The sequence below is a fragment of the Polypterus senegalus genome, unplaced genomic scaffold, assembly GCF_016835505.1.
Source record: "Polypterus senegalus isolate Bchr_013 unplaced genomic scaffold, ASM1683550v1 scaffold_762, whole genome shotgun sequence".
Lineage (NCBI taxonomy): Eukaryota > Metazoa > Chordata > Cladistia > Polypteriformes > Polypteridae > Polypterus > Polypterus senegalus.
In genome coordinates this window covers 8-8,000 of record NW_024381186.1, presented here as the reverse complement: position 1 = coordinate 8,000, position 7,993 = coordinate 8, and the positions used below count along the sequence as shown (strand labels likewise).

The 7,993-nt window shown below is 44.3% G+C and overlaps 1 long non-coding RNA gene across 1 annotated transcript; it reads left to right on the top strand.

Annotated features, from left to right (window-relative positions):
• The first annotated feature begins 6,578 nt into the window (after nucleotides 1-6,578).
• LOC120520508 lies at nucleotides 6,579-7,686 on the top strand. The gene is made up of 3 exons (XR_005631855.1): nucleotides 6,579-6,687; nucleotides 7,532-7,563; nucleotides 7,647-7,686. It is a non-coding gene; the product is annotated as an uncharacterized LOC120520508 (long non-coding RNA).
• The last annotated feature ends 307 nt before the right edge of the window (nucleotides 7,687-7,993 follow it).

Sequence of the window (7,993 nt, the reverse complement as noted above, 5' to 3'; positions counted from 1 at the left end):
GAACTGGCGAGCTTTGGTGGCTGAATGTCCTGTTCTCGTCCAGATTGTTCTCATGTTTGAATTTCATCCCATATTCATCATCAATAGTCTGCTTTAGCTAAGCATTTTCTGTTATTGTTCAAAATCAGGCTGCGAGACCACCTTTAGCAGAACCCAAGATCCAAGGTCATGCCCACCTTCAAAGCAATGAGTTTATGGGGGTCCTGCTACAACACTTTTGAGGGCTCTGATTTTAAAAAAATCAGGAATCCCTTGACATATAACAGCATGCACTTGTGTGTGTAACAGCAGCGGGATTTGCATTTGTCACCGGTAAACCGCACCCTGATGCCACAGGCTTAAGGCTATTAAATCCTCAACATTTACATTTATTTATTGGGTTGGCACTTTTATCCAAATCACAAGTTAGTGGTAAAAAAACTCTTTGTGTGATTCTATGAGGTGAGCCCTGGCAAGTGAAGTGAATCATCCACTGCGCTGTAAAAAAGTATTTGGTACCTTTGTAATTTCTTCTGTCTTTGTGTATTTAATACAATTAATGGCTATGACTGGTGATGAAGACTCACCGCTGTCACTGCAGATCTAAGCTTTGGCCGAGCTGCGAACTTGAGAGACGTCACAGGGTGGGCACAGCTGATATAACATCAGCTTTCTTTGTGATGTTCCCACTCCTCATTGTTCTCATTCACAGAAATCTCCAGATCCAATCCTGCTTTTTCCACTCCGTCTGATCGCCTCAGATGCGACCCGTCCTTCATTTAATGGCATCAGCAATTGGACATTTAAGTGACCTTGCCACAGTCACAGAAATGCCACAGTACCTGACGTCACCGTAACTTACTACTAGGTGTGACAGTTCTTTCAATGTAAAAAGCGATCAAAGAATTCTAGTTATATGGAGGTTAGACAGATTGCCATCCTTTCCTCTTTACTTTTATCGTCATTTCTGATCTTCGTCCCTGTCATCCCTACTCTTCCTCTCTTGTCAGTTGTGATGGCGGTGCTAGCAGATGAGTCAATAAGTGAATAGGACTGTCGAGCTTGGTTAGGCTGAATGGCCTCTTCTCGTCTAGATGGTTCTAATGTTCTAATGAGTACAGGAATATTTACTATACAGTGGCATGCAAAATGTTGGGCCCCCCTGCTTAAAGTGTCCATTAGTGTGAATAGTTAAGTGAGCAGAAGATGAGTTTTTTCTGTCCACCCTGGCCATCGGACCTTACTCTTATTCTATGTTAATTAATGTTGACTTATGTTTATTTTTTATTGTGTCTTCTATTTTTCTATTCATTTTGTAAAGCACTTTGAGCTACATTTTTGTATGAATATGTGCTATATAAATAAATGTTGATTGATTGTTGATTGATCACCAAAAGGCATCAAGTTCAAGGTGACACATTTCTTTTCAGCATTTTATGCAAGATTAGTGTATTGTTTTTGTTTTGTACAATTGTACATTGGAAAAAAAGGAAAGGAGAGCCGTGCAAAAGTTTGGGCACCCCAAGATATTTCAGGTCCCAGATCTTCATTAGCTCATTAGGACTAATGGCTCGTTAGGGAAGCCCAGGTGATGCAAATGTCAAAGCCGTAGAAATTCTCAGATGCCTCAAACCATCAGTCAAAAGAGGATGAGTCCTGCCACGAGGTCAGAATCTACAATGGAATATTTCAAAGGAGGGGGACCCCCAACCTGAACATCATTGACAATCTGTGGAGACCTCAAAACAGAGAGCAGGGCATGAAAGACAAACCAAGAATCTCACAGAATTAAAAGCCTTTTGGAAGGATGAATGGATGAGAACTAACCAAATAAGAAATGAAAGACTCTTAGATGGCTACAAAAAGTGTTGGAAAGCTGTGATAACTCACCACAGAGAGATTTACAAAGTGCTGACCATGTCAGGGGCCCAGAGTTTTGCTTCAGGCCCCCTTTCACTTTTTTGGTATTTTCTGCCTGTGAACGTCAGGTCAGGTTGGCGAGCAGGCACTGGTACAATGCATTGCCACACCCACCACACACCGAAACAGCTCGGCATCTTGGTTGACAATCCACCGCAAGACAGACACGTGGTTCAGTCCCACCTTCCGGAAATGACCATCTAACTGCCGCAGCCAGGTGTTACATAGGCGCCCCCTTGGCGTGGTCTTGCCACTAAGGTCCTCAGCAATGAGGATCACCCATGGAGAATTGCGTCACATGGCTGTAGTGCCACAACTGACGTTCCCTCACAATGCAGTTCATGTGCCTCATTTGGGACTCCTTGAGCCAAACAAAGTCACACCAATGGGACCCAAGAGTTTTCTGGAAAGACCAAAGGAGTCCAGTCTTCATTTCAGGTCACTGGATAGTGTCCATGTGTCACAAAAAGGGAGCACCAGGACTGTAAAGACTTGGACCTTTGTCCTTTTGCTGATAAATCAGGGACACAACATACCCCTTTCCCATGCTCTCCCAATCCGTCTACTGACTTCATAAGAAGAGTCACCGGTCACATGAATGTCACTGCTGAGGTCAATAAACCTCTTAACGAGGTCAACACTCTCTCTGCAGACAGACACACTGCTGATGCCCATGCCTAAGAGGTCATCAAAGGCCTCACTGTTGGTTTTTATCAGGAACCTCGCAAGCCCAGACACTCAGACTCCTCGACAAGTCTCTCGAGAGCCTCCATTGAGCATCATTGGCAAAGTCAAGATCAGTGATTCTTTCTTCATCAACGTATGCCCCAGAGCCTCTGGACCCCATGACCCTACCAGAATTGAACAGAGTAGGAGCAGAAGACACCCCTGATGAACCCCACAATCAACAGGGAATTACGCAAAGGGTCTGTCTCTACTCTGCACAGCACTCCCAGTACCAGTGTACAGGCCGAACCATGATATCCAGCAACCTTGAGGGGATCCCGCGAAGTCTCAGGATGTCCCACAGGGCGGCTCGATCAACTGAGTCAAACGCTTTATGACAGATAACAAAGGCTGCAAAGAAACTGATATTCGTGTTTGCCCTCCATGAGAACCCTCAGTGCCAGGCTGCAGTTGATAGCAGACTTCTTAGGCGAGAAGCCAGACTACGGTCGCTAGTAGGTGAGCAAGTGATGACGGATCATGTTGAGGACAACACTAGCAAAGACCTTACCCAGCACCAAGGAGAACAGTGTTATCCCCTTGTAGTTACCCCAATCCAGGCGATCACCCTTCCCTTTCCAGATAGGGATGACAAGTCCCATTTTCCAGTCAGTTTGGATGACACCCGTCTCCCAGATGGAATCAAAAATTGCTTGCAATACCAGGAAAGACAGCCTTACCAGCAACCTGGAGAAGTTCACCCCGGATACTATACATCCATGTGAATGATGGAAATAAAAATGTAATCTTGCTTAAAATATTACAGAAATGTGAAATCTGGACCTTGATGCCTTTTGGTGATCGGTTCATCTTCTGTTCACTTAACTATTCACACTAACAGACATTTTAAGCAGGGGGGCCCAAACTTTTGCATGCCACTGTATCGCACTTACTGTTTCTCAAAGCCTTGCACCTTCACAGATGTTGTAGATGTCAGGTACCCTTTACATGTTCTGTGCTCACCCTGTGACGTCTCTCAAGTTCACAACTCTTCTGAAAGGCAGTTGAGACGGGCCGACGCTCGAGTCTGCGATGGCAGAGGCGTATCTTCAGTGCCATTCGTAGCCATTAATTGTGAAAAAATATATGAAAGCAGAGGATATTAGAAAGGGGGCAAATACTTTTTCACAGCATGGTGAATGAGTCAGTTTACCTGCCAGGGCTCACATTGTAGAAATATGCAAAGAGTTTGGTACATCTGACTTGTGAGTTGGATAAAAGTGCCAATCCATTAAATAAATGTAAATGTCGATGATTTAATGAGTTCAAGTCTGAGCTCTCAGGATGTCGCTTACTAGTATCAAATGCAAATCCCAAAAGTGACTCACCGTGTGACTTTGAATGACTGACCTGAAAGGGTTCAGACTGAGGAAGTGGAGGAAGATGCCTACAGTGAGTGGCACCGTGGCGCAGTGGTAGCTCTGCTGCCTCGCAGTGAGGAGAGCTAGGTTTGAGTCCAGGGTCCTCTCAGCGTGTAGTTTGGGTGGTCTCCCCATGAGTGGGTTTCCAGAGGGTGCTCCACTTTTGTCCCACAATCCAAAGACACGCAGGATTGGTGAAATGGAAATTCTAAATTGTCCCTATGGTACGGGTGATATGTGTGTGTGTGTGTGTGTGTACGCCCTGCAATGGACTGGCACCCTGTCCCGAGTTTGTTCCCTGCCATGCCCACTATGCTATCTGGGAAAGACTCCATCTGACCCCCTGCGACCCTGTTCAGTAAAAAGTGAGTGAGAGAGTGAGATGTCTACAGTGTAACATTGTCATCACAATGAAAGGCGCTATATAAAATCACAGATTTACAAGTCGCATTTCCACCTCGCTGACTCCTTGTGTGACCCGTTATGAGTCCTGCCAAGTGTCACACATCCATACGGCAACTACCTTGAGGTGGTCTTCACTATGGAAGGTGGTCTATAACATCAGTGAGTCAGTCCTAAGAGTCACTTCACCTGCCAGTGCTGGTAGAAAATATCAAAAAACTTCAATTGTATTGGAACAGCAAATTAGGGTTCCACTCAACCTTGAAAGGCGCTATATGAAACCAGAAAGTCACAGATTGAGACACCAAAGCTGACTTATTTTTTGACTTTTATCCAGAAGTATCCAGAATGTAAGAATTTAGAAAGATGTGGACAACAAGAAAGTCACAGAGCTGCTCATAGGATTAACACGTGTGGAGTCATCATGACGTTCAGCGAAGGCAGCGAGTGACGTGCAGATGTTGATTACACTTCCTAAAATGTTCACTAATGGTGTAAGCGACATTCACATTTATATTGAAGTGCTTAGCAGACACTTTAGTCCAAAGCAACCAACAAAAGAGGTCAACAAAACTGAGGAGACATCACCCTGGGAAGAAATGTGACAGGAGAAGAGTAGAAAACTGAACATCACAAGAGAAGAATATGAAACAAAATGCCAGGCAGTTACAATGCCTAGGTGACAAAACCAAACAAAGCCATAATCACTTAGACAGAAACTCACCAGACAAGAGTCTTTAGACGCTTCTTCAACACATCGGAGGAGTCAGCAGTTTGGATGGAGGTGGGCAGTTTGTTTGTTTGAAGAGAGTTGGGATTGGCCATTCGACCGCAGACCAGAGTGTTCGAGAAGGACCAGAGGACCTCACAAGTGTCTTCACTAACGTAGGTGCTAAGCCATTCACTACTCTTTATACAAACACCAAGGATATGAACTTAATTTGTCACTCTACATCAAGCCAGTGTAGTGAGGTGATGAGAGGAGTGACCTGTGCCCATCTGAGCTGGCTGAACACCAGGCACGCTGCAGCATTTTCAATCATCTGCAGTGACTTAGTGACACTTGACTGTACTCCTGCCAGCAGAGAGGTCACAGTAGTGGATGACAGGGCCTTGTGAAGAGGTGTTCAGTGACGAGAGGAGAGAACCCAGCAGTGATCCTTGGGGCACTCCTGTGCTTGGCTGGTGCCCTCTTGGCATCTCTCCATCTCTCCATGCCTGGACACAGCACAGAATCTGCCCAGGAGGCAGGAGTCAAACCCGGTGGCTGATCATGTCAGAGGAAGAGCAGAGATCAGGCAGAATGAGCAGAGATGACATTCACAGCAACAACAGTAAGCAGAGCCGTCTCGGTGGAATGGCCGACTGATTAGAGTCAAGCAGACTTGGTTGAGAGGGGCTGAGAGAGGCCATATTGAGGACAGGAGTTATTGGGGTCTTTTTGAAGAATACAGGAAAAGGGCCTGTGAAAAATTCAGAATTCACAAGTCCCCTCTGTTTGTTCTCAAAAACAACAATTAGAAGAAAAGTTTACGTTAAGGAAAAGATTCAGGGAACTCAACACCAGCATAAGGCTGCCGATGATAAGGCAACATAACTGAAATCAGAAGTGGAAGTGTTGATCCTGACATGAGTAACAGGTGACATAAAAGCCAGCAAAGTACATTTAACAATATAACAACATAATAAGATGATGCTAATAAGAGTTATTAAGACATCAAATACTGATCAGAGCAAAGATGGGCAGACAGAGAGAAGATCAGCAAAGCAGTCAGCATCCATAGCTGATGTCCAGTCTGGGGCTAAACCAGGATCAGCTACAGGGGGTCTTTTACAGGCCAAGTGAGAAACCACCAGGGATGAGAAGGATTTAGTGTGATGGAGCAACATGTCTGTCTGTCACCTGGCAAGATCATCACTGGACTGTCAAGATCTATCTATCTATCAGTTATATAGTGCCTTTCATATCTATCTATCTATCTATCTATCTATCTATCTATCTATCTATCTATCTATCTATCTATCTATCTATCTATCTATCTATCTATCTATCTATCTATGTGACATGTGTATCTCTAAGGCGTTTCTTAATTTACAACAGTTTTGAATTTTCAGTAATCGGGAGGATCAATGCCTGCAGGTTTTTTTTATTTGTTATCCTCATGTGCCGCCTTATAAATTGAGGGCTCCAGCGTGTTGGGTGGCCAGTCTGAGTCTGACACACACACGCCAACGAGACGAGTCGAGATGTCTGCCATGCGCCTCCTGCTGCTGTGCGTCGCCTTCATTTGCCTCTCAGGTGAGATTCCTGCTTATTACTCAGTTTGCGTCTTCCCCACAGTGGACAGGTTTGGTGACAAATAAATTAAACTGATTACTAAAAATTGGCTTTAAGAAGGTTTAATGGGAAATAATTCAATTTCTTTCAAGTTTAGTTCCGATTTCTACTTATGTAGGTTTTGTGTGTTCTCTCCCTCTGAGATTTGTTACTGATGCTCTGTTTTTCTTTAACATGAATGTGTTAAATATGTTTAATTTAGGTAGAGTTGTATTTATAACTGTACACACCCCTGGCAGAACCTGTAAAATGTTAGCCATTTTAGGAAAATACGAGTGGGCAGACAAAGCCCCTTTCTTTAATTAGGAGGAGAGCTCAGGTAAAGCTCTGTACCATCAGGTAGAACACGCAAACAGCACTACCACTGTGCCACTGTGCCACCTGACTTTTACATGACATATTAACAGGTACAAAAGGTGCTATATAATGCAGAGAGTATATAGTTAGATATGAAAGCCTTAATAGGACAGATAGCTATTGAAAGGCACTATAATAGACAGACAGATAGATAGCAGGAGGGAATGTCAGCCCCTCAGGATCACACAAGGGTTGCTAGAGAGGAGCCCACTGAGGAGTTTGTGCCTTCAAAGCCCATCAGTGTAGCCGTCAGCTCAGAGCAGCACATGCTGTGTATGACGATGGCACTGATGGATGTATTTTGTGTAATGTGACGTCTGATTTGATGACAGATTCTTACTATTATGTCCTCCTCAATGTTTATTTCTGAAAATGGATGAAGATTGACGTTTTTTTAGATGTTTCAGGAAGTATTCAATGACGGGTTTCATCCTCTTTTCTTCTACAGCTTTGACAAGCGGGGCAGACATCCCCCCACAGGTAAGGGTCTCCTCATGTTTTCTCCTTCAGGTTTTCTCCTGGCTACTTACGTGCAGTTGACCTTCTGCTCTCCATTTCTGTAGCCCAACTGTAAGACCCTTGTGAATCTTGACTGCACGCTCAAACAACCCTGTGTGTGCCACCGATGGCCAGACCTACACCAGCGTCTGCTCATACTGTGTGGTGAAGCGGTAAGTAACAAGGGCTTTGAAACCCAACTGAGAGTTCAGATATTGACGTTTAGACAGATGACTTTAACCTATGAGGGAATCAATGGAGGGCACTGAAAAAGACTGTTTGGTGATCTTTTATAGTGTGCTTGTGTAATGAACTCCATCTAAAGGCCCATTAAAGTTAATGAACAGCATTTTAATTATATTATGGACCCAGCAGGGAGGGGAACTACACAAGATCACACAAGGAAGGCCAT